This window comes from Vulpes vulpes, chromosome 12 (genome assembly GCF_048418805.1).
Source record: "Vulpes vulpes isolate BD-2025 chromosome 12, VulVul3, whole genome shotgun sequence".
In the NCBI taxonomy this organism is placed as follows: Eukaryota; Metazoa; Chordata; class Mammalia; order Carnivora; family Canidae; genus Vulpes; species Vulpes vulpes.
This window is the reverse complement of record NC_132791.1, coordinates 81,889,468-81,917,128: the sequence shown is the minus strand read 5'-3', so window position 1 is coordinate 81,917,128 and position 27,661 is coordinate 81,889,468. Positions and strand designations below refer to the sequence as shown.

The window sequence follows — 27,661 nt, the reverse complement described above, 5'->3', positions numbered from 1 at the left end:
TTGAGATATAGTTGACATTATTTGCATGTTTTCATGTCACCTAATTAGTTGCAGTTACCCTTTTTAAAAATACTTAATTTTTTTTTTTAAAGTAATCTATATACCCAGCACGGGGCTCAAGTTCACAACGAAATCAAGAGTTGCACGCTTTTTCAGCTGAGCCAGCCAGGTGCCCCTAAAAGTACTTTTAAAAGTAGTATTCAATTTTGATATTCTCCTGTGTATAATTTCTGTAGTTACACTAGAGAATAGAACTATGCTTTGTTTCATTAGCTGTGGTGTTTTGAACCATATTCTTATTGAAGTCACTGAGAAATAAATTATCCTCAGTTCTGTGGTTTAATTTTTAAATACTCATAGTCTGTTTTCCTCTGTTAGATTAGTACAAATAAAAACCAGTAATGTAATAATGAAATATTACATGTATTAAGCTTCTCACTTAAAATTTTAATCATTTTCTTATATGTGGGCATTGTGTGTCTAAAAAAAGGAAAACAGACTACTTTCACCAAGTTGGGATTTTTAACCACATACTTTTCCTGCTGACTGTGTCCACTGATCTTCCACATGCTGTTTATTCATTTATTTTGACTCCTTGATTTATTAGCTGGCCATGGATTATGAGAATTAGACTATACCTCAGTCTTCTTTGAAACTCAAAATAAAATGAAATACCATGATTAAAAACAGTGATAATTTTGAATAGTTTGTTAAACTATATGCCTGAGTCCCCATCTTGGAGAATGTAGAAGTGCTGGCATTAATTGTGCAGTTTGGGTATAATAGGCACTATGCCAAAGCCTTTCCCCTGGATCATATCATTTAATCTTCACAACAGTATTGTGAAGTGAAGTGTGGGTATAAATATTTTCCTCATTTTTCAGGTGAGGAAGCTGGGACACAGGTGTGCACAGCTAGTGAGTGGCAGGGTTGGGATTCATATCCAGGCAGGCCTGCTTCAATGCCTGTGCTCTTAAGTTTGATACTGCATTTACACAACTCTGCTGTGACTTCTCTGATCTCTCCCACTTGAGAAACATTGTTAGTGGTTGACTGAGTTTCTGAAAGTAGTGCTTCAGGATGCTTGAAGTTTTGTTGCTTTATTCATCTTAAGTACCAGCCACATACTAGTCACTCAGTATGTACATATTTTTTAAATTAATGGTGATAAAGATAGCACAAGAGAAAATATAGGTGACCTGGGCTATGGTGATGACTTCTTAGATGTAACACCAAAGCCTTGATCTATGAAAGAAATAATTGACAAGCTGTACGTCATTAAAATTAAAAACTTCTCTGCAAAAAGGACTCTCAAGAGAGTGAAAAGACAAGACACAGAGTGCGAGAAAATGTTTGTAAAAGATGTGTTTGGTGAAGGACTATTATCCTAAATGTATAAAGAACTCTTAAAACTCAACAATAAGAAAGTAAACAACCTAATTAAAAAATGGACCAAATACCTCATCAGACATCTCACCAAAGAAGATATATAGATGGAAAATAAGCATATGAAAAGATGTTCTACCTCATGTCGGTGAGGAAATGCCATTAAAATGAGATACTACTACACACTTATATTTATGGCTAAAATCTGGATCACTGACAACCCGAAATGTTGGTGAGGATGTGGGGAAACAGGAAATTTCATTTATTGCTGGTAGTAGTGTGAAATGGTACAACCATTTTGGAGAACAGTTTGGCAGTTTCTTATAATATACTTTTACCATATGATCTAGTGTCCACTCTCCTTGGCGTATACCCAAAGGAGCTGAATATTTTTGTTCACACAAAAATCTACATACAGATGTTTGTAGCACCTTTATTCATAATTGCCAAAAGCATAATTGCCAAGATGTCCTTCGGTAGGTAAATGGATAAACTATATGTTTGTATAGGCAATGGAATATTGTTCAGTGCTGAAAAGAAATGAGATATCAAGTCATGAAAAGACCTAAAAGAAACTTAAATGCACATTACCAAGTGAAAGAAGTCAATCAGAAATGGCTACATACTGTGATTCCAACTCTGTGACTTCTACAAAGGCAAAACCATGGAGACAGTAAAATGATCAGTGTTGCCAGTGTTGGGGCAGGGGGAGAAAGATTATTGGACAGATTATAAGGGAATGTTTTAGGTTGGTGATATTCTTCTATAGATACTATAATGGTGGATACACGTCATTACAGATTTTCCCAAGCCCATAGAATGTTCGGCACCATGAGTGAATTGTAATATGGTCTCGGGGTGCTGGTGATGTTTCGGCGTAGGTTTTTTGATGTAACAAATGTATGACTGGTGGAGGATGATAATAGGGACAACAAGGGTGAGGGTGGCATATGGGAACTTGTACTTTTCTGCTCAATATTGCTATGAACCTAAACCTGATCTAAAAAATAAAGTCTATTAAATAACAACAAATAGTAATATTGTGCTCTGAAGGCTACCAAATGGCTTCTAGAAATATAATTTCTATAGGAAATCATAGAAGGTAAAGGCAAACTATGTTTTTCTATACTGAAAATACTTCTGACACCAAATGTATAGGTTTTCTATACAAAGCAATTTTTAAAATTTAAACGTCACAAATAAGATTTTTTGTTGGTTACCATTAAATATCTGAATTTTAAACAGATGTTTGAACTAATGGCTCATATTCATCAGTTTGTTCAACTTTAGCACGGGTCTAGCTTTTTCAGATACTGCCTTCACCATGAAGCTTAATGAGCTTTCCCAGTTCAAACTGGGCTTCTTCAACTTTTTTACTTTTCTAACCAAGACATCATGGAGTGGATAAATTGATTGGCAGGCCTTTACTGTGTCTTTTCCAGTGCTGTCTGGAATCCGTTTATTGACTCCTCCTTTCAAGTCATTTATACATCTTGGGTCATGATATCCATAATCTTTTTCTGATTTTGGCAGACCTGATGGTGCTGAGTGTAAGAGGTCTTCTGAATGTGACTGCTGTATTTTTAAGTAAAATCAACACAAAATAGACGAAGCAAATAAGCATTGATAGTCTTGATATCAGCATGAGCTTCAATCCTGGTCTGTCATTTTTGACCGTGGAGCACATTTTGTCACTGATAAGATCCATCCCATGGAAATTACTAGGCAGCCAGTTTTGCCCTGAATATCCTCAATAGTTAGTGTGGATTTTCTAAATGCAACTGCTTCATCATGCAGATCAGCAAGGCTCACTTCAAAAACACAGCCCTTGAGGCCATCACATACCAGTTTGGTTCCTTGAGATCTCGTGACTAGTGTTTTTTCCCAATATTTCTTATATTGAATATCACTGGTGCTTTCACATTATACCAGTTTTTCTCAGAAAGTGGATCAACCACTTTCTTCTTGCCTCCCTTTTTGCTGCCTTTCATAAGGTGTTTGTTCTTTCCAGCCACCATAGCGCTGCTCAGAGAGCAAGCAAGCAGATTTGACACTAACTCACTGGAGTTTGCACAGACTTCATAGGTTAAAGACTCAATTCCATTACAATTCCCACCACTTTGGATGCCAACTGCAAGTCCAGACTGTCACTAGCTATCATTTGGGTTCTCATGACCCCCTACTTAGGTTTGATAATTTGCTAGAGTACTTGTAGAACTCAGGAAAACTGGTTTATTATAAAGATCATAACTCAGGAACATCCAAATGGAAGAAATGCTCAGGGCAAGCTATGTGGTAATGGAAGTGGAGCTTCCACATCCTGCCTCTCTGGGTATACCACCCTCTCAGCACCTCAGTATGTTCACCAACCTGGAAGCTCCATCATTTAGGATTTTTAATGGAGTCTACATTACATAGGCATGGTTGATGAAATCATTGGCCATTGATGGTTGAACTCCCAAAGGTTGGGATCTGGTCTGAAAGATCCAACCCTCTAATTACATAATTGGTTCCTTTGGCAACCAGCCTTCATCCTCTAAGAGTTACTTCATTAGCATAAATTCTGATATGGTTGAAAGGAGCTTATGGTGAGAATGCTCCTCACACCCTTATCATTCAGGGAATTAAACGAGTATTAGGGGCCCTATATTAGGAACTGAGGATGAAGATCAGATATATATTTCCTGTTATATCACAGTATCATCAAAGGCCTATCACCTCCAGCTTGAGTCGACTGGGGATGGCTTCTCACTGAAGAGTTTTCGCTTCAATGGATTTATTGGGGGAGATTGAAATTGGATTTAATTTGAGATTCCACAGTGAAAGATGAGTTGAAGATGTAGTTGATGGGGATGTTCATTGGCAGATTGGCTTGAGGGTGGCAAGGCTGATGAATTAAGTATTAGTAATGCAACAGGAGAACTTTAGAAATGGAAGAAATAATTTTGGTAGATGCTTTTAGTTGCAAACAAGGAAGCTGAGCTAGGGAAGCGGTCAAATGACTCATCTGAAAGCTCCCGGCTAATGAAGGTCTGGGCTGTCCATGAACTTCTGTTCTTCACTTTCTATTGCCAATATTTCATTTAGAAAGCACAAGTTAGTGAAATAATGTGGCATTTGTAGCAGCTAATTAGTTCTTGGTTGACTTTCAGCAGGTTGCTTTTCTGAGGCTCAGTTTTCTTAGTGCTAAGTCGAGAGGATTAAATGCATATGACTTTCGAGCTACCTAGGACATAACTACAGGATCAATTTTTGTTACTGTTCATTTCTTACTATCTCCTTAATACCTACACTGCTGGAATAATCTGACTGCTGGAAGTGACTCTCCTTCCCATCTGACTATGTATGCTGCTACCATTATCCTGGGATTATTTTACACTCTTGCATGTGTATCTTCAGTGGTTGCCAATTACTTACCAAACTAAATTGTGACTTTAGTGTTGATTTTAATGATCCTTTCCTCCATCCTGTCATTTTCACTTTTTCTTCCATTGATTCCATATGTACATCTTTTGCCCCAGGCAGATGTACTATTTGATGTTTCTTGTGTGGTATTTGCAGCTTGCTTTATGTTCATCTGAGCATCCTGCACATTAATGGACATCCGCCTTCTGTTTACCCTTACGGACCCATTCTCTACCTTGATGTGTGTCCATGGAGGCTGACCTGTGTGTATTGCGTAGGATTCTTGCTTTTTGGTGCCTGGTTAGATTTTTCCAGCTGGAGTTTAGAGGTGTGACTTGAGTGTGAGATAGGAATATTTGTTACCCTTTCTCACTTTTTCCTTCCCTGTTTCTGCTCGTTTTGTGCTTCTGTCAGCGACAACGACAGATCCTGTCAGATGGCCCACTCTATTCATCTGTTTCTCCAGGTTCTTCTAACTGTTCCCTTCCTTTGCTTTTTCAGGCCCAGGGGTGGAAACAGCACCCCATTGTTGCTAGCCTGAGAGTATTGCATTGTCTCTTGTTGGTTTTCCTACCCTTGCCAAACATTAGTAAATAGTCCCTTTATTAAAACCTCTTCAATTATGCAGTGTGCCATCTGCTTTGCTGGGACCCTGATTTGATAAATGCTCCGTGGAGAAGCAAGTCTTTGCCCAGAAGGGCCAGATGGAATACAGCCTGACAAGAGGATTTTGCCACAACTGTCTTGTTTCCACATTTGATTCCTGTTGGGCCCTCTTCATATGTCTTCCTTGAAGGGGGTTTGGACATACAGCTTCTGCCACAGCCTGTTTACCTTTTGATTATGATATACCAAGTAATGTTTTAAGAATGTATTAATATGCTACATTGATGCCTAAAGCATTTAACTATTCTAATGACCATAAAACCATATAAAGCATATTCCATTTGTGTCTGTCTTGGTGGGAACAAAATGGAAAGTTCCAAGTTATTCTGAATGAATCCTCCCTATTTTAATAGTGGCCTGAAAATTCCCTTCATTTATAGCATTTGCTTTAGGAGAGAATAGATTATAATGAATTTAGGATTTTCTTGTGTATCATCTTGGTAATTCAGCAACACATATAACTGATTCTGAGGAAAGAAGTATAGGGTTTAAAGGATTTATATTTCTTTTTTTCTTTTAAAACATTCATGTACCTTAGGCTTGGTTTACTTAGTCATTAAAACTTTTTTTTTTTGTATGAAGGCAATATAAATTTGTATTTCTTCTGATACATGTATATTATGTCCTCTGAACACACACAAAAATCCTTTAAAAAATTCTTGTCTTTGTAAAAATAGTCTTCTGGATAACAAGACAAATTATTGCAGGTAAATATTGCCTATTGAAATTAGAAAGATGTTTTTACTATTAAGTCATATTTCTTCCTCAGTCAACCTCTAATAAAAGAAGTCTCCATTGTTATTAATATGTTTGCTGGTATTTCATTCAGTCTAATTCCAAATGCCTCCAGTGTCGGTAATTCAAGACTTTCCCAATATGGCACAATCTGCAAGTTTAATTGATTTTCCGTTTCCCTTAACTTCTCAGTAATTGATGCAATCTTGGATTAGACTGACTAAATTCCCAGGATGCTTCACCAAATAGCTCTTTCTTATTTAACACATTGCTATTCATCTTTACTCTGTCAGATTTTGTGCTTTGCATTTGATACAAATTCAGAGTGTAAAGTTTTTGTGAATTGAGACTGGAAGGCAAAACAACCAAGCATGGTTTTTTTAAGTGTCAATAATTCAACAACCTCCCTAAAGTCCTATGGAGATTTACTTGAGGATGGTTTCCAAACTTAATGAGTAAGTGAATTGAACTTGGATATGTAACATGGTCCATCTGGGATGGTACTGGACCAGGAAAGCCCATCTACTTTTTCAGGTTTGTTTTTCCATAAAATAATTTTATTGATTTTTAAAGTATGATTTGAAGGGACACTTCTCTGCATCCTCTCAATATGTGTAATCTCTGACAAAGTTACTATATAGTCTGAATATAGTGGAAGGTGTTGCACATTGATTTTACATATTGGGAATACTTCCCAGTTTCACTGGTGTAATTAACTAAGTGATGACTTCTATCTTGTAATAACTAAAGAAGCCAGGAATTTATTGCTGTGATTTATTTAGTTTTTTTTCCTAATGAGCCTGTTGTTTTTAAGTTTATGTACCATGTTAATATGTGATTATAGTGTTGCAACCATTGTGTTTTGCCACCTTCCTAATAAATATGTCAGTTTGTCTTTTCCTCTTTTTCCTCTCTCTCCCCTCCGGAAGGTTCCCCCAGATTAGTAGTAGGATTTTAATGTATTTGTCTTCTCTACTTCAGTATACATTATTTCTAAAATGAATTTTTTTTAATCCATTGTACCTTTCATTTTGTCTAATACTTTTCTTACCTTAAAGCTTTTAAAACAAGTGTGCCCGCCCCCAGGTGGATTCTGCTACTTAATGATTCAGAATTGTTTTATATGTTATTCGCTTGTCTTTAATTACACTGCTTTAGTATGTTCACCACTTACGTTTCCTTTTCTGTTCAAAGATGTGTTTTCTTATGGTTCGAAGCCACCTTTTATTATGAATGGAATTAATTTTTATGAAGTCTTGGGTCTTTCATTAGCTTTTGTTTCTTCATTCTGGGGTGGGGCTACAAGGGAGGGTACCTGGTATTGAATAGTTTGTTAGTTTGACGATCTTAGTGGAGTTTTCACAGAACACAGTGTTATAATGGTTCAGTGGATTTGATTGTTGAAAACAAGGAAAGGAAATTACTTTCAGCTTGAACCTCTCAGGCTTCCCATGACCCAACCCTCCTATTAGTGGTCTCACTGATCTGTCTGGAAATGCAGCCCCATCCTTCCTTGTTTAAATATTAACAAGGAGTTGCCTACTGTGAAAATTGGATGTACATGTTAACTCTTGCGGTTTTTTTTTTTTTTTTAACACAGGTGGGACCATGTCCCTCCTTCAGTCTGACTTCTGTGATGCCCCCACCAACCCAACCTCAGTCAGAGTAAAAGGCAAACTTGTACAGTGGCCTTTAGGGGTCAGTATGAGCTGCTTCCCCTGCAATTTCATTCTTTTCCCTTCTACTCTGGCCCCTTCTCATTCTGTTTTGGATGCATTAATCCCTTTAATATTCCTCTCCTCTCCTGTTTGATGGAGAAATAATTGACAGACATCACTGTATAAATTTAAGACATACAGCATGATGGTTAGATTTCTATATATTGTGAAATGATTACCAAGGTAGGTTCATCTAACCTGTACCTTCTCATGTAGGAACAATCAAAAAGGAAAGAAGGAAGAAAAATTTTCTTTGTGCTGGGAATTCTTAGGACTAACTCTCCTAACAGCTTTCCTATATGCCCTACAGCAGTGTTAGCTGTTATCATGTTGTACATTCCATCCCTACTACCTATTTATCGTACTAAAGTTTGTACCTTTTGACCACCTTCCTCCAATGCCCTCTTTTTTTCCCACACTGACTCCCTGCCTATGATAACTAGAAATATGAACTCTTTTGCTAAGAATTTGGTTTTTCCTTCTCCTCCTCCTCCTCCTCCTCCTCTTCTTAATCCCCTTATATAAATGAGATCATTCAGTATTTGTCTTTTTTAGTTCACTTAACAGAATGCCTTCAAGGTCTACCCATGTTATTGCAAATGGTTGGATTTTTTTCTTTTTTTTTGTGGCTGAATAATATTCCACTGTGAATGTATACCACAACTTCTTTATCTATTCATTCATTGATAAGACACTTAGGTAATTTCTGTATCTTAGCTGTTGTAAATAATACTACTTTAAATATGGGGGTGCAGATATCTTTGTGAGTTAGTATTTTTCATCACCTTTGGATATATTTTTAGAAGTGGAATTGCTAGATCATATGGTAGTTCTAGTTTTAATTTTTTGAGGAACCTCCATAATGTTTTCCATAGTGGCTGTATCAATTTACAATCCTACCAGCAGTGCACAAGGGTTCCCTTTTCTCCACATGCATACATACCATCATTTAACTCTTTTGTATTTTGATGACAGTCATTCTTATAGGCATGGGGTGGTATCTCATTATGGCTTTAATTTGCATTTCTCTGATGACTAGTGGTGTTGAGCATCTTTTCATGTACCTGTTGGCCTTTTGTATATCTCCTTTGGAGAAAGTCTATTTGTGTCCTCTGCCCATTTTTTAATTGGGTTATTTGGGTCTTTTTTTTTCTTTTTTGCTGTTGAATCATATGAGTTCTTTATATGTTTTGGATATTAACCCCTTAACAGATGTATGGTTGCAAACATTTTTTTCCCATTTTGTAGGCAGGCTGGTCTGCCGGCCTGCCTGCCTGCCTGCCTGCCTGCCTGCCTTCTTTCCTTCCCTCTTTCCTTCCTTCCTTTTTCCTTCATGGTTTCTTTTTCTGTGAAGAACTTTTTAGTTTGATGTAGTCCCACTTGTTGATTTTCTAATTTGCTGCTTATACTTTAGGTATCATATCCAGAAAATCACTACTAAGACTCATGTCAAGGAGATTTGTTCCTATGTTTCCTTTTAGGAGTTTTATGGTTTCATGTCTTACATTTAAGTCTTTAATCCATTTTGAGTTACTTTTTGTGAGTAAAATAAGATACAGATCCAGTTTAATCCTTTTTCACATGAATATTCAGTTATCCCAGCGCCATTTTTAAATAGATTGTCTTTTCTCCATTGAATATTTCTGGCCCCCTTGTCAAATATTAGTTAACTGTATAGGCATGGGTTTATTTTTGGGCTCTCAGTACCATACTGTTTTGATGACTATAGTTTTATAGTATAGAATGAAATTAGGAAGTGTGATACTTCCTGCTTTGTTCCTCTTTTTCTTTGGCTATTTGGGATCTTTTCTACTTTCACATAGATTTTAGGAGTGTTTTTTTTTTTTTTTTCTTCTATAAAAAAAAAAGACAAGCCTTTCTAATCTTATGAGGGCTGCATTGAATCTATAAATGGCTTTTGTTACCATCAATGTTTTAACAACATCAGTTCTTCTAACCCATGAACATGGGATACCTTTCCATTTATGTACGTCATCTTCAATTTATTTTGTCAATCTTATAATTTTCATTGTAGAGATCTTTTATTTTCTTAGTTAAAATTATTTCTAAGTGTCTTATTGCTTGAGATGCTATTGCATATGGGGTCAGTTTCTTAATTTCTTTTAAGAAATTTTATTGTTTATAGAAATGAATTTTTATATGTTAATTTTGTATCTAACAATTTTACTGAATTCATCAATTAGATATGACAGTTCTTTGGTTGAGTGTTTAGGATTGCCTATATATAAAAGCATGTGATATGCAAAGAGAGACAATTTTACTTCTTCCTTTCCATTTCATCTATTTTAAAATTTCTTTTTTTCTACCTTGATCGCCCTATGTAGGACTTCAATAGTATGTTAAATAGTAGTGGTAAGAGTATATATCCTTGTCTTGTTCCTGTTCTTAGAGGGAAAGCTTTCATCCTTTCACCATTAAATATGATGTTGACTGTGGGCTTGTCATATGTGGCCTTAATTATATTGTGGCACATTCCTTCTGTGCCTCATTAGTTGAGAATTTTTAACAGGAAAGGATGTTGAATTTTATCTAATGCTTTTTCTGCATCTATTCAGATGATTATATCATCTTTTATTCTATTAATGTGATTTATCAAAGTGGTTGGTTTGTGGATGTTGAGCCATCCTTACATCCGAGGGATAAATCCCATTTGATCATAGTGAATAATGTGCTCCTGAACTTAGTTTACTTAGTATTTTATTGAAAATTTTTACATGCATTCATCATGGATATTGGCCTATAGATTTTTTTTTTTTCTAGTATCTTTTGCCAGTTTTGTTATCAGGATAATACTGATTTTGTAAAATGAGTTTAGGAGCATTTCTTCCTCTTCAATTTTTTGGAAGGGTTCAAGAAGTATTGATGTTAATATTCTTTAAATGTTTGGTAAAATTCACCAGCAAAGCCATCTGCTTTTGGACTTTTCTTTGTTGGAAGATTTTTGATTAGTGATTCAATCTCCTTACTAGTAATTAGTCTATTTATATTTTCTATTTCTTCCTGATTCAGTCTTAGTTGTATGTTACCAAGAATTTTTCCATTTCTTTTAGGTTGTCAAGTTAGGTTGTTGGCATTTAATTGTTCATAGTAGCCTCTTAGGATCCTTTAAATTTCTGTGATATTAATTGTAATGTCTCCTTTTTCAATTATAATTTTGTTCATTTGGTCCTTTTCTTGTTCCGTTGGTTAGCCTAGCTAAAGGTTTGTGAAATTAGTTTATCTTTTCAGAAAACCAACTCTTAGTATGGTTAATCTTTTTTTCGTTTTGTTTTTCTGTTCTCTATTTCAGTTGTTTCTGCTCTAGCTTTCATTATTCCTCTTCTGCTAACTGGGCTTTTCCCAGATCTTTACGGTTAGAGTTAGGTTGTTTATTTGGGATATTTCTTGTTTATTCATGTAGCTGTTTATTGCTATAAATTAAAATTTAATTTTAGAATTGCTTTTGCCACATCCTACAAGTTCCAGTATGTTGGTTTCCACTTTTGTTTATCTTAAGAAACTTTTTTATTCCTCTTTCAATTTTTTTTCCTGATTTATTGGTTGTTCAGAAGAGTATTTGCTTAATTTCCATGTGTTTGTGAATTTTCCAGGAGTTCTCTTGTTGAAGAAATTCTTTCCCATTGTATATTGATTCCTTCTTTTTCAAAGATTAATTGAACATGTAATTGTGACTTTATTTTGGGGTTTTCTGTTCCATCCCATTGATCTAATAGTCTTTCAATGCCAGTAGTATACTGTTTTAATTACTACCACTTTGTCTCATAACTTCAAATTTGGAATTGTGTGTGATACTACTACTACTACTACTACTACTACTACTTCTTCTTTTCTTCTTCTTTTTTTTTTGGTTTGTTTTTCAAGATTGCTTTGGCTATTCAGGATCTTTTGTGATTTCATATAGATGTTAGGATTGTTCTAGTTCTATAAAAAATGCTATTGGTATTTTGATAGGGATTGCATTAAATGTGTAGATTTATTTGGGTAGTATGGACATTTTAACAATATTTGTTCTTTCATACCATGAGCATGGAATGTCTTTCCATTTCTTTGTGTCATCTTGAATTTCTTTAATTAGTGTTTTATAGTTTTCAGAGTACTCATCTTCACCTCTTTGGCTAAGTTTATTCCAAGATATTTTATTGTTTTTGGTGCAATTATAAATGAGATCCTTTTCTTTCTTTCTTTTTTCCTTTTCTTAAAATGGATTCAGGATTGTTTCTCTTTTCAGAGCCTGCAACAGTTGGTCAGCAATGTTAGCTAAGCTGGTACAATCTGAAGGCCATCCTGACTCCCTTTCTAGTCATTCACCAAAAGAATACCTACAAACAAGGTTAGAGACCATTTGAGATGTATCTCAAAGTGTGGGGAGAGGGAGAAGAGGACTTCCTGTCTTCTCCTGTTCCTTACCCTCACCACTTACTTTTTCTAAGATTGTTTTATAGCCAAATGTAACTCAAACCCATAGCAACAGCACCCAGCCATCTTCAATACCACTGATTCCAGAGTAAGAAGTGAAGTAAGAGTGGGATTGTTTTCTTAATTTCACTTTCCACTGCTTCATTATTAGTGTACAGGAATACAACAAATTTCTCTACATTGATTTTTATATCATGTGACTTTACTAAATTTGTTTATCAGTTCTACTAGTTTTCTGATGGAGGTTTTATGGTTTTCTATATCTAGTATCATGTTATCTGCAAATAGTGAGAGGTTTACTTCTTCCTTAGCCAGTTTTTGGATGCCTTTTCTTTTGGCTCTAATTGCTGTGGCTAGGACTTATAGTTCTGTGTTGAATGAAAGAGTGGACATTCTTGTCTTGTTCCTGACCTTAAGGGTAAAGCTGTCAGTTTTTTACCCTGTGTATGATGTTGGCTGTGGCTTTGTTATATGTGGCCTTTATTAGGTTGAGACATGTTCCCTCTAGACCTACTTTGCAAAGAGGGTTTCTGTCATGAATGGATGCTGTCCTTTGTCGAATGCTTTTTCTGCATCTATTGAAATGATCATATGGTTTTATCCTTTCTCTTACTGATGTGATGTATCATGTTGATGGTTTTGCAAATATTAAACCAACCTTGCATCTGGGAATAAATCTCACTAAATAAATAATGGTATATGATTTTTTAAATATATTGTTGGATTTGGTTTGCTAATTTTTTTTTAAATTTATTTATTCATGAGAGACACAGAGACAGAGAGGCAGAGACACAGGCAGAGGGAGAAGCAGGCTTCATGCAGGGAGCCCGATGTGGGACTCGATCCTGGGTCTCCAGGATCACACCCCGAGCCAAAGGCAGATGCTCAACCACTGAGCCACCCAGGCATCCCTTGGTTTGCCAATTTGCTGATGATTTTTGCATCCTTATTCATGATATTGGCCTGTATATAGTTCTTTTTTCTTTTTTTTTTTTATGGTGTCTTTATCTGATTTTGGTATTAGAGTGATACTGGCCTTATAGAATGAATCTGGAAGCTTGCTCTGTTTTGTTTTGTTTTTGGAACGGTTTGAGAAGAACAGATATTAAAATAGCTATTTCTTCTTAAAATATTTGGTAGAATTTGCCTGTGAAACTGGTCCTGGATTTTTGCTTTTTGAGAGTTTTTTGATTACTGATTCAATTTCATTGGTGGTGTTTGGTCTGTTCAAATTTTCTATTTTTTCCTGTGTTAGTTTTGGTAGTTATAGGTTTCTAGGAATTTATCCATTTCTTCTAGGTTGTCCAATTTGTTGGCATGTAGGTTTTCATAACATTCTATTACAGTTTGTATTTCTCCTCTTTAGTAATTTTGTTTATTTGGGTCCTTACCTCTCTGTTTTTAATGAATCTTGCTAGTGGTTTATCAACTTTGTTGATCTTTTAGAGAACCAGCTCCTTATTTCATTGATATATTCTATTTTTTTAGTTTCTGTATTATTTATTTCTGCTCTAATCAATATTGTTTCCTTCCCTTTGATGGGTTTGAATTTTGTTTGTTCTTTTTCTAGCTCCTTGAGGGTAAGGTTAGGTCATTTGAAATTTTTCTTTGCTTCTTTAAGTAGTCCTTTGTTGCTATAAAGTCTTAGAATGACTTCTGCTGCATCCCAAAGATTTCGGACAATTTCATCTTCATGTAATTTTTGATTTCTTGATTAACTTATTCATTGTTTAATAGCATGTTACCTAACCTCCGTGTATTTGTGCTCCTTCTAGATTTTTTCGTAGAGTTGATTTCTAGTTTTATAGTGTTGGAGTCAAAAAAGATGCATGGTATGACTTTAGTCTTTTTGAATTTGGTGAGACTTGTCTTTTGGCCTAATATGTGATCTCTTCTGGAAAATGTTCCTTCCATGTGCACTTGCAAAGAATGTACATTCTGCTGTTTTAGGATGGAGTGTTTTGAATATATCTTTATATACATTTGGTTCAATGTGTGTTTCAAAGCCTCTGTCCTTGTTGATTTTCTATCTGGATGCTATGTCCATTGAATAAGTGGGGTATTAAAAGTCCTCTGCTGTTATTGTATTATTATACATCAGTTTCTTTAAAAAATTTTTTTATTTTATTTGATAGAGAAAGAGCATGTGTGCAAGAGAAAGCACAAGCCAGAGGGAGGGGGTAAAGCAGACTCCCGACTGAGCAGGGAGCCCGATGTGGGACTCAGTCCCAGAACCCTGGGATTATGACCTGAGCCGCAGGCAGATGGTTAACCAACTGAGCCACCCAGGCACCCTTGATTAGTTCCCTTATGCTTGTTTTTAACTGTTTAATGTATTTTGGTGCTCTCATGTTGAGTGTATAAATATTTACAATTGTTATATCCTCTTGTTGGAGCGTCCCCTTTATGATTATATAGTGTCCTTCTTTGTCTCTTTTTATAGTCTTTGTTTTAAATTCTATTTTGTCAGATGTAACTATTGCTGCCCTGGCTTTCTTTTGGTATCCATTTGCATGATAAATGTTCTCTATCCCCTCACTTTCAATCTGCAGGAGTTTTTCTGTCTGAGATGAGTCTCTTGTAGGCAGCATATAGGTAGGTCCCATTTTTTTAATCTACTCTGTCACCTGTGCCTTTTGATTAGAACATTTAATCCATTTACAGTCAAAGTAATTATTGATAGATGTTTATTGCCATTTTGGTACTTGCCGTTATTTCTATAGATTTTCTCTGATCCTTGCTCTGTTTCATGGTTTGTTGGCTTTCTTTAGTGATATACTTGGATGCCTATCTTTATATTCTTTGTGTATCTATTACTGGCTTTGATTTGTAGTTAACCATTGGTTTGTATATAGCATCTTGTGCCTGTAGCAGTCTATATGAAGCTGATGGTCCCTTAAGTTTGCATCCCTTCTTTACTTCTCTCCCCTCCCCCCATGCACATTTTAGGTATATGGTGTCATATTTTATATACTTTTATTTTCTGAATCCCTTGACTGATTTTAAGAGAAATATTTATTTTTACTCTTCTTGCGGGGTTGTTGTTGTTGTGTGCGTGTGTTTTAAACTTTTCATACTCTCATGGCCTTCCTTTCCACTCAGAGTCCCCTTTAATATTTCTTGTAAGGCTGGTTTGAGAAACTCTATCTCTCTCCTTCTACTCTGAATGATAGCCTTGTCGGGTAGAGCATTTTTGGCTGTAGATTTTCCCCTGTTAGTGTTTTGAATTTATCATGCTGCTCCCTAATGGCCGGCAAAATTTCTCCTGAAAAACTGCTGATAGACTTATGTGGTTTCTCTTTTATGTAACTGTCTTCTTGTTGCTTTAAAAAAATTTTGTTTATTACTACTTTTTGCCATTTTAATTATGATATGCCTTTGTGTGGACCTCCTTGTGTGAAATTAGGGGAGAGCTCTCTGTGCCTCCTGGATCTGGTTATCTGTTTCCTTCCCCACATTAAGAATGTTTTGAGCTGTTATTTCTTCAAATAACTTTTCTGTCCCCTTACCTTTCTCTCTTCTTTTGAGGTCCATATAATGTTGATGTTATTACACTTGATGGAGCCACTGAGTTCCCAAGACTATTCTCAATTGCATAATTTTCTGTCCTCTCCTGTGCTCAGTTTGATTTCATTATTCTGTCTTCTAGGTCATTAATTCATTCCTGTGCTTCATCTAACCTGCTATTTATTTCATGAAGTGTACTTTTAATTTTATTTATTGTGTTCTTGATCTCTGATTGGTTCTTTTATCTCTGTGTTAAGGGTCTCACTAATGTCCTCCACTCTTTCCTTTAGTCCAGTGAGTATCTTAATGATGATGATTTTAAGTTCTTTGTTACATATATTACTTCTCTCGCTTTCACTTTGGTCTCTTGCTGTGGCTTGGTCCTGTTCTTTCATTTGGAAGATGTTTCTGTCTCCTCACATTGTCTGACTTTGTGTGTCTGTTTCTGTGTGTCAGGAAAGTCAGCTACTTCTCTTGCTCTTAAAAAGAGGCTTATAGAGAGGAGAAGAGGTCCCCTAGTCCAGTGTCCCCTGTTTCCCAGGGCCTGGCTCTACAGGGAATGTCTCCTATGTGTGATGCATGTGCCTTGCTGTGGAGTCTTAGGCCTCATTTTCCTTTAGTCCAACTGTCTGCAGATTCTCTCTTTGCCCATTGTGTGGTGATCTGCTTGTGAAATGAGAACTACTCCCACTGCTGCTAGAACAGAGGTCCTGCAAAATGCACAGGTCAGAAGATGTAGGCCTGGCAGGGTTTGTACCAGTCTTCTGCAGGAGGGACCTGCAGTGCTGGAACTAACTAGAGGGTGACTGGGAAGAATGGACCATTGAAGTGGGGTGGAGGTGGGGGATGCTCTTTGCAAGTAAGTTAGGTAAGAAGTATTGGTTCTGCACTGCTTCCCTCAAGTGGTCCCTGTTTATATGCTTGACTGAGGCTGTATTGGGAAATGGCCCCTGTCAGCTCCTTTTTTGTTCCTGGAGGGGTCTCCCTGCTGCACTCAGATGAGCAAATCATTCTTCCTCCCATGTTTTTCAAATTGCTGGCTGTATGCTCTATCTGCTTGAGCTGTTTGTTGTCCTGTCTCTTTAAAGGTGGAGATCCTGCTTCCTCAAATCTTCTAGCCTCTACTCTACCTGAGCAAGGCCCACTGATTTTTAAAATTCTAGGCTTTAAGTCCTGCTGATATTAAGAACTCATGATATTCAACCCCTCCTCTCACTTTCAAGGAAAAATGTTGCAGAGACTTGTCCTCCCCATTTCTGGGCTTCTTCAAGCCACCAGTCCCCTCTCCATCATGGATGGACACATTCCCTTTCACTGCCAGACCATGTCTTTGTCCTTCGTACCCTCTTTGATGTGGCCACTTTCCTGCCACTAGTCATGGAGTTTGTTCCGCCAGTCTTTGGGTCCTTGCCTGATTTACTGACGTTGATTTGGGTATCATCTAGTTTTGTCAGTGGGATGAGGTGAGCTTAGGGGTCCTCCTGTGCCATCTTCTCAGCTAACCTAAAATAATAGTTGATAGGTAAGTATGTACTACTGCCATCCTGTTGATTGTTTTCTGGTTGCTTTGTAGACCTTTTGTTTCTTATTCTACTGTCCTTTTTATGTATTTTGAGATCTTTTTGTATTAGTATGCTTTGGCTTATATATCATGTCTTTTTGCATGTAATTCATTTTTCCCTTGTGGTTACCATGAAGCTTATATAAAATATTTTAAACTTTTAACACTTCATTTTAACTGATAATGACTTATCTTCCATACTTACAGGTTTCCTTTGGCAGAGATAATTCTGCACCAGTCAGCTCAGTTTGGGTTTCTGGGTGTATTCGTTGATAATGTCTTCAGGTGATTGTAGGGCCTGCTGTTATGATCTTTTGTGGATGAGGCAACTCTGAGGACAGGGCTAGCGGTGTGTGCCCCTGTTGAAAACGACTGGGTAGGCCTGATGATCTGGTTACCTACCCAAGTAAAGCACCTATAGGATGGGCTCTGCTGTTGCCTCAAGTCTCTGGTGTGGACTTGGAATTATATTTACTAATAGGTGGGGCTATGAATTAGCTTCTCTGCTCTGGCAGAGGGCAGAGAGGGGCCTAGGAACCAAAAAGCTCATTGTTTGGGGGCCTGAATCATGCCTGAGTGTGCACTGAATTTGCTGGTCAGGTGAACCCACCAGTTTAACTCTGCAAGCGGGGAAAGCCAAGTCTTGCATTCGTGTCTGAGTGTCATTTTATGTAGGACTGCTGAATGGGCTACCCAGCTTCCCGTGTGGCCTGATAAGTTTCCATGGTTGGATGAGCTGAAGCTGTACTCAGCAATAAGCAGGGCTATGAATTAGATTTCCTGCCCAGGCACAGCAGGAGAAGCAGCTCTAAAACTGGTGAAGCTCTTTGTTTTTTGTCTTAACTCAAACTGACTCGCAAGTTCCTGGCTGAGCAGGGCACTGGCTTTGCCCCGCAGTCTATCAACCTTCCTAGCCTTCTCTTGGCTCCAGTGCTACCAGCCATGTAGCTTCCACGTATCATCGCCAGCCCTTCTGTTCAGATGGGACTGGAAGGTGCTTCATACTGAGTAGGGCTTTGAGTCAGTGCTTTGCCTGGGCGTGGGCAAACCTATCTCTGGGGCCAGCAGTACCCATTTGAGAATGAGAATCTGGCAGATCTACACTCAGCCTAGTTCCCTTGCATATTCTGCAGGTGAGCATAGGTGCTTTTTGGAATTACTTCTTGGGCACTGCAAGTATGAATTCAGTCTGCCAAGATCTGTGTTCTGGTTGTTGCAAGCCCTCCCCCCCCCCCCCCCCCCCCGCTTCTCTGTCATAGTCAGATCCCCAGTGACTGGGCCACGCAGATTATTTGGCAACCCCTGTGGCGTGAGATCAGAGTTGGGCTCTCACAAATCACCCACAATATGGGAGAGATTGATTGACCGCTCCGGGATTCTCTTTTCCTACTGGAGAGACCAGTGGCATGGGAAACCTCTCTCCTCTTGGTGCTCTGCTGACGGGGGGAGGGGCAATGCCTTCAATGTGCAGCTACTCCTCATACCCTTCTAATGCAGCCTGTCTTGGTCTTTGGTGTGCACTGGGGTGCCTCAGCGTCACCCCAGTTCTAGGATTCTCCCAGTGATTTCTTGTCCTTGAATAGCTGTTAGTTGTTCTTGTGGGTGGAAGTGAAGTCAAGACCTACATGTGTCGCCCTGTTGGTGACATCTTTTTCCTGCTCATGCAGATCTTTAGAGTGTCTTAGCAGATTGCATGAAGGTGAGACTACAAATATCGTTGAGTTCTCTGAAAGTGTATATAGTATTGTAGTCTTGATTTTGTGAAACTGTTCATGTAAAACAATTTTTAAGTTTGAGCATCCTGATTTTTAAGTTTGAATATTAATCATTTTCATTTCAAGTAGTTGGTATTCTCAGGTATACCAGTTTCTGAATCCCAAGGTCCTGATTTCTATTTACTGTGATAGGATTATTTAGCAAAATATGCCAAGTGGATGATTTAATCTTCTTTTGATGCTCTCAGAAACATGAAAATGAGTATGACTTCAAAAAACTGTAATATATGTAAACATTTTTCTTCAGTGTTCTTCCTTTATTATGACTAAATTCGAAGAGAATTAGTATGTGCTACACTGCTTTTAACTCTGCACACATCTCACACATGCTTTATTATATTCATTAGGAAAACTTGTAATCTTCATTTAAAGAATGCAATTTTTGGTAAAATGTAGTGAGAATCATTGAGTCTATAAACTTAAATAATACTAGCAGCTTCATTACACTTTCAAATAGAGAATGAAGTTGTAAGTTAATTGTGCTATTTTTTCTGTTTTCTTAATACAGTAGTAAATTGTATTGGTAATTCTCCATTAATACTTTGTAGCTGGTTTCCATAAAAATAGTTAGAAAGTGAAAACTGGTAGAAATATAAAGTGGAAGCCAGGTCATGTTAAAGGTGTACTAGAACTTCAATATCAAAATTTTATTTTATTTTATTTTATTTTATTTTATTTTATTTTATTTTATATTATCTAATTTTTTAAAAGATTGATCTATTTATTCATGAGAGACACAGAGAGAGAGGGAGGCAGAGACATAGGCAGAGGGAGAAGAGGCTCCTTGCAGGGAGCCTGATGTGGGACTTGATCCCAGATCCTGGGATCATGCCCTGAGCCAAATGCAGACGCTCAACTGCTGAGCCACCCAGGCGTCCCCAATATCAAAATAAAATATGCATAAAAATCATGATCATCCTTTAGAAATGTATTAAAAAAACTTTTTTTTTTTTTTTTGCCAGTAAAGTCATGTATTATATCATAGCCACATGAAAAAGCTGGCAACATAGAGTAAGTTGACAAGTAAGATATGAATACACAAAGAATTTAAATCTGATTTTCTCTACCCGTTTAACTGAATCCTCTCATCATCATGTTCAATACTTTTTTTGAAAAAAAGATTTTATTTATTTATTCATGTGAGACACAGAGAGAGAGAGGCAGAGGCACAGGCAGACGGGGAAGCAGGCCCCATGCAGGGAGCCCAACATGGGACTTGATCCTGGGTCTCCAGGATCACGCCCTGGGCTGAAGGTGGCGCTAAACCGCTGAGCCACCTGGGCAGCCCAAGTGATTTCAGACACAAATTCACAGTTCCAATGTAGCAGAGGAAAATTTACTTCTATTTTCGATATTCTTCCAACTGGTCTAGGAATTAAAGTGACATGAGACAGATTAACAGAAAAAAAAAATAAATCTGATTTTCTCTTTTTCTTGAAAATTTTGTTTCACAGGAAAACTTAAACAGTAGTAGAATATTTTTTATTGGGCAATGCTATCAACATTTCCCTAAAAAACCTAATATTGATAATAATTGGCATAGAAAAAGAATGCTTCTTGGTTTTACCATTTTGTGTATAATGTTTGGGGATACACATTTTTCTTTTAAAAGTTCATTCTGTAACACTTTACAAAGCATGTAGCATATATGTAGCAATTCTGAGACTGAGAAAATAAATTATTAATTTTCTGTAATTACTATTTCGAGGGAAGAAAACTCATGTGCAGGATCTCCAGTTAGACTATCAACTATGGATAGATTTTTGAGTCGAAGTTTATCAGTACCATTGTTTTATAACAAAACATACATTTTACTTAATAATAAAGATGTAGTACCTAAAATGTCTTATAACAAGTGTTTTCTAACACATGTAATCTTTGTTGTAACTTTGTTTAACTTTATTGTAAAGAATGGTGCAACATTCAAATGCACCATTTCTTTAAGCTGTGCTGAAGTCCGCTGTAGTAGGAATCTTGGATTCAGAGTATAAAGAGCCATGTCAAAATATCTGGTTCTTTTAACAATGTCCTGTTCAGCAACCCATACAACCTCATTGGTTTCGTTGCTTGACATCGAAGGTCCCTTCAGCTCTGAAATTCCAGAAGAGTTTGAGTCTGCAACGTAACACTGACTTTCAGAGTCTTGTCATTAGAATGAGATGTTGACATTTTGGACAGTGATCTCTAGCCAAAGTTATTCAAAGGGGAGAAGGTTTTTCTCACATCCTGATCTCCTGCCAGATTGTACTTTTTCTTTTCCTCTGCCTTCCTGCTTATAAAATGAAGTTGAAAATGTTTGTAAAGGACATACCATGCATTTTTCTGTATTCTGCAGTGAAGGGGGTCTTAAAATCATAAAGTGCAGTTCTATGACTCATTCACCTTTATTCATTCAGTTGCAGTGCCATCCTGGGTGGTGCTGGGCTGTATATTTCCCAATGTTGCTTAAGAGTTTTATGCTTCTTTGAAGCAACTTTCATTTCTACCCTGGGGCATGTTTATTTTTGAGACTTTAAGACAGGCCATTTTAGTCTTGGTGACTAGGATTGCTGGAGAAAAAAGCAACTTGCGAGGATTTAATGTAAGGTGAGAACATTGCCTGAAGCAGGGATTCTCAGGCGTGTTTGTGGAGGGAGGAATGGTAGCTGAGAGGGGCTCCTTGCCAGAGAGGGAGTTGGAAGAGTGTTTTTTTTTTTTTTGTTTTTTTGTTTTTTGTTTTTTGTTTTTTTGGGAAGAGTGGTTTATCAGAACTTGGAGAAGCGAGGCTTGGAGGTTCCCCCATGTGGCCCTTCACCTAGATTCGTTGGCCTGGGGGCCACTGTTGCAGCTTGGTAAGGATCCTGTCACTCAGGTGTTCTGGGTCGGGGAAACAGCTACTGATCCCTAGGCGTAGATGCTTAGACTTATCCAGGATCCTGTGCAGTTCCCTGTGCAGTTCCTGGCACGCTGTTATGCTTTCTTCCTCTTCCCTTGTATTCAAGAAATTGTATCAGGATGCAAGTGAGTGATTTAATAAGAATGACCTTGAATCTACTTTAATTTATATATTTAAAATATTCGCAAATATGATTACCATCATCAGTGCAATTATTTGTGACCTATTTCTTAGCCCTCCAGAGCTTAAAAAATAAATGGGATCTGACTTTAACTTACAGCGTTGGGAAGTTTTAAAAATCTCCTTTCCTCCTTGCTTTTGAAAAACGTCATTAGCGCTATAGATCTTGATAGGATTACAATTGCATTAATTATAGTAGCAACTGTAATTAACTTCTGCCTAGCCCTTTGTAGCTCACCCTTTCCGTATACATTAATTCATTTGTACTCCACAGGAACCCTGGCATTACTGATTACACAGCGAGGCCTCAGTGTGTTATAATTTGAAACCTACCCTTCTAATCTCGTGTTCTTTACTTTCTGTTAAGCTGCTTACCTTGACTGGAGGAGAGTGAGAAAGTGAGGCCTGTTAATTATTCCCCTTCCTCATGCCTGTTGTTGAATGTCAGTCCTCCCCCATTTCTAGTTCTCTTTCATGTCCTGGCTGACATATTTCGTTCCTTCACATTTCTTGTTTCCTCTGTGATCTGCTTTTCCCCCTTCTAGCTCAGCTTTACTAGCCACCCCCATTTTGTGCCAACATCATTTTTTTTTGTAAGGAGCTAATGACGATTTCTTTCATTTAAAAAAAATTCTGAATAGAATATTTGAGTCTTACGCCACTGATAAGGTGCTTAATTTAGGAAATGAGAGAATAAAAGTATACTAAAAGTATACCTTAACTGTAAGCAACCAATAAAAAGCTGATCTAACCAATAAAAAGCTAATGGAAAAATTTTACAGAGAAAATTCTCTTGGGTGTGTGTATTAGGAGTAATTTTCAAAGGTTTTTATTTGAAATGCACTTTATATAGTATTTACTCTCAGATGGGTAGGTCAGGAGAATCCTTCCATATTTCTTAAGGGCACAGACTTTTTTTTTTATCTCAATTTTGTATTTAGGCTAGATAAATAATGAAGCTGTAAGGAGAAAGATTTTGATGTAGATAACTTTCGGTCTGTAGCATTTCATAATGAGCATTAACTGTAATTTCTCAAAATTAAGTTTTAAAAATAATGATTGGTCACTCTTTGTATTAGAATTAAGAATGCATCTCAAGCCCACATAATTTATACTACATAAAGCATATTTAAAAATATTTTCATTTATGAAGGTGTGGTTTTTCACAGTGGGGCTCCTTCATGCCACGTCTTAATAAATCTTTTCAGTGAAATCTGGTTTTAGCGATAGGCTCTTAACTAGATTGGTTTTAAGAAGTGGAAAATGAGCAACAAGCAGGAATTCTAGAGAAGAATTCTACTTGCTGTGTTAGTAGTATTATGTCCAAAGGTACTGTGAAATATATATAATCCTGTATTTAAATTGCATCCTGCTTGTCCAGCAGTGTCACCTCTCTTTGAAGCCATTCCTAATCTTTCCTGGGGAAGTTGACCACTCTGTCATGGGGTCCCACCATTCCTAGAAACATGGATCAGACCAACTCTGAAGCTTCATTCCAGTTATTTATTTACAAATCTGTTTTCCTTGAGACCTTACATTGCTTTAGGACAGAAATCAATGGTATTGGTGACTCAATGGTAATATAGGGTTGGTTTTTTGAGGTTTTTCTTTGTTTTTGCATGTGGGAAGGGTATATTTTGGAATTCTTTATGTTGTGTTTCAGTAATGATAAAAAATATTTCATACACCATTTTTAAAGCTATAATACTGTAGAATGTCTGTTTCTGTTATGCACAGACATTATTATATTATGTTATGATATAAAATGAACATTTTGTTTTTCTTACATTTCTATATTTAGCCCATTGTCATTTTATAGAGAGACAATGATAAGACCTATCATGAGGGGTTGAGGACTAAGAGTGTGAATTTAAAGAGCAAGTTAGCCCCAGGTGCCCCGTTTCCTACCTTCCTCCCATATCAGCTGCCACAGTACAGGCATGTTCAGCTCACGATGAGAGATGAAGTACAGACAAGGTATGTTTCAAGGTCCATAGATGGGACACGTCTCCAACTTTCTCTGCTTCATGTGTCTCTTCTGTGACACTTCATTGGGCTTGAGTTGAATAATTAACAGGAACAAACTTGAAAGTTTCATTTGTGATTGAAAGTGGGAATTTGAACTTCGGTTTTTGAAAGTTCAGTTTGTGAAAGTTCATAAGGAGCTTGTGGCTTACAAGTTCCTTATGTCTACATTTTGCTGTTCTTGTCTCCTAGCTACCTGAATGACAGTACTGTGAGGTCTGTTATTTCTGCTTTCGTCACCCAGTGAAGTAATTTTCTGAATGTAGGTTTGAGCATGAGTGATTGCATTCTGTGTTGCTGCCATGGATGCTTTGCATACCAAAACTGAAGCAGATATAGCTTTATTGCTGTAATAACTAAATTTTTGGAGCTATATAGGAAATTTATAATTCAGAGGAGCCTATTTTGGCAAGACAGCAAATGACCTAAGGAGTTATTTTAAGGGTCTTCCTAATGTGTAGTTATTGATGTGAGACTGTCTCTAACTCTTCAGTGTTTTGATGTACATTGATTTACATTTGAAAAAATAAATTGGCGCCACACAGATCTCCCGCTGTCGTAAAAGGTGCATCTGCTTGTAAAATATGTAATTAAACATAAAATTAAGTGCTTCTGGTCATTTGCCCCCGGACGGTGTCTCCATTAGGGTAAGAAGACATTTTGCTTATGTGGATTATTTTGTTGTGTCTTTTGTTTAATGTGATGACCTTAAACTAACTGTCATTATCAGTTGCGCCAGCAGTGCTGCGCACATGGAAGAAAATGCTGTCTTAAAAAATGTTCCACTGCAGTGAATGCTTTCATCTTTCTATCTTCTGTAGTTTGGGATCATACTAAATTTCACATCATTATAATTACAGCACAGGTACTCTTTCTGTGTGCAAAAAGAGTTTTGATATTAAATAATCCTCAACCTGCTAGGGGTTTAAACTTTATATCATGACCTTATCTTAGCTTCCTCTTCAGCCCCGTTGCTCATCAGGTAAGGTGTTGGCTTCCCTTACACTCTGTTCACCTCTGGAAATACGTGTCGGTAATGTAAGCACCTTATTTAGTAGGGCTCTCTCCACTTACACTGGGATGCACACTTCTGATTCTGTCCCTTTCAGCAGTTGAGTCTTAATGTTTTTTTCCTTATTTTCATATCTTTTCCTAGGTGTCATTGTTCTAGTTAACATTTAAAGCTTTCATACTCGTTTGAAATCTTAAAAGCTGAAATGTGTGCTTGAACGATAATGATTTTGTGTGTTTGAGTCTGTTCTGGTCCTTCATATAAAGTTTTCCAGTTTAGACTTGGGGCAAAACTGCTCTTTCCACTTAATCCAAATTCCTAGTTTTACAAAGCTTTCTTCTTCTAAAATGAAATCATTTCAAGGGAAGGTCACAGCTGAGTGTGACTATCAGAGAATTCTTTCTTGCTTGAGAGGTGCCTGCATATGAGGAATGATATTGGATTAAGCGAGTCAGAGACACCCTTTTGGCCAAATTTTTGTTTTCCTTCCCAAACAGTTAAAAGTGCCTGTGAAGTATATGTCACGTAGTAACACCAAACATTTTGTAGAAGAGCAGGTTAAACTGAGCATTCCTTTCTAATAGTCGCGGGTAATATTCAGATCAATGTGACTACATTTATTTACATGAGAATTTGGCATTGGGAGTAACTTTATGTTCTTTCGTTCTTTCTTGAAATTTCTGCCAATCTTCTGCTACCCTGTGCCCCTTGTATCTTGTTGGGTTGTTTTACTAGGAAGTTTTCCAGTAGTCTGACCCAGAGCTTGGGGTTCACACAGGTGAACACACAACACAGGTGAACAACACATACATTCTGTTGAATGTGTAGCTAATAAGACTGAATTTGTGTGCAGTGAAAGCAGTTAGTAAGATATCAGGAAAACTTGGCATGAGACCTCTCTGGTGTTAATGGAGGGTTGGTTGTCACATATTAAGGAAACAGTGGCCTTTGAAATTAGATGAGATGAATAAAGTATTGAAGGAAAGACTGTTTAAAGAACCTTCAGAAGCACAGAAAAAATTAAAGAGGGGAAAATAAACAACAGGAATCCAAGTTACCAGATCACTGGTGCTTCTGTGATGTATGATATTCTAAAGCTAATTTGTACAACCTACTTTAGCTCTGAGAACCAAAGGAGGGAAGCTTGGTTTTGTGAATCGAAACATAATTTAATTAATAGATACATATTTTGTAGGTAATCCTGTATCTATCACTCAATTAACATATCTGCTTATATTCCAGAGGTTGATTCTTTTCTGTTTGTGAATGACCATTGTAATTGCCTTCCTGACATGTTGACAGACTGTCTTTCTAGTAGACATGGGTGGAATGTTTCCCCTTGATTTTGATAATGTTCTCAACACTTAGCACTGTTGGATTTGGAAAAGATATTTTGTTCTCGAAGATCTATAAACAGCACTGAATATTGATTCAACCAATAGTGCAGTTATTGTACAAAACATGCCTGTTTTGTTTTCCAATCGTTTTTTTCAGTATTATGAATTTATAAATGTGCATGTAATAGTGGATTATACTTTAAAAATTAGCCTCTGGTTCAAAATTTTGTTAATAAATAATAATTTCAGCTCATAAAATGGTTTAGTAACATTCTTTAGTGGATTGGATCAAATGTAAAAACCAGCACAGAATCAAGGTTTTGTAGCTGATTGAAAAATAACTGCTGAAAGCCTCAGGCTTAAAATTAAATTTAGTTTTAACAGGGCTGAATTTTATGTGACATTGGTAAGTAGCAACTTAGGGAGATGTTTATTAAAAATCGTTAATAAACCCACTGAGACACATTTGACCATTATTTATAGGAGATGAAATGTAAATTTACATTTAAAATGGAAAAGATAAAAGATCTCAGAAATACTACATTTGAGTGCGTTCCATTCTGCATATAAAAACAATCTGCTTTTTTGAAATCTTTTTATGAAAATTGCTTATCTCTGTGTAATCACTTCACATCTTTATCACTGTCTCCTCAGTGGTCTCCTGTTATTATCAGTTGATCTGGTCACACTGAGCATCATTATTCCCATCTGTTCCTATTAATACTTCCTCCTTTAATTTCTTGCTCCATGCGATTGAAATGATGTCAAAACTGGTATTTTCACTCCATTTTTCTTTCAGACTCTGTTGTCCTGATTTCTTTTTCCTCCCTTTCTCTTCAATCTGGCCACGAAGGGTGATGAAATTCACAGTAGTCACAAAATAAATCAGTATTCATTGAGCTGCATGTTTTCCCCATCACAGTGTGAGGCATCAGTGGCCAGAAGGGATCAAATGTGCGAGTGTGTAATTGTGTTCCTTGCTCCATGGTCCCTTTGTAAGTATGGCGATTTCATTTGCAGCACAAATTGCTCCAAAAATTTC

The 27,661-nt window shown here is 36.9% G+C and overlaps 1 protein-coding gene and 1 pseudogene across 11 annotated transcripts in view; one reads left to right on the top strand and one right to left on the bottom strand.

Annotated features, from left to right (window-relative positions):
• CDKAL1 (CDKAL1 threonylcarbamoyladenosine tRNA methylthiotransferase) overlaps positions 1 to 27,661 on the top strand; it is a 641,987-nt gene that overhangs the window by 192,601 nt on the left and 421,725 nt on the right. The gene's annotated exons all lie outside the window — the stretch shown is intronic.
• Positions 2,624 to 3,404, bottom strand: LOC112920506 (small ribosomal subunit protein eS1-like; annotated as a pseudogene).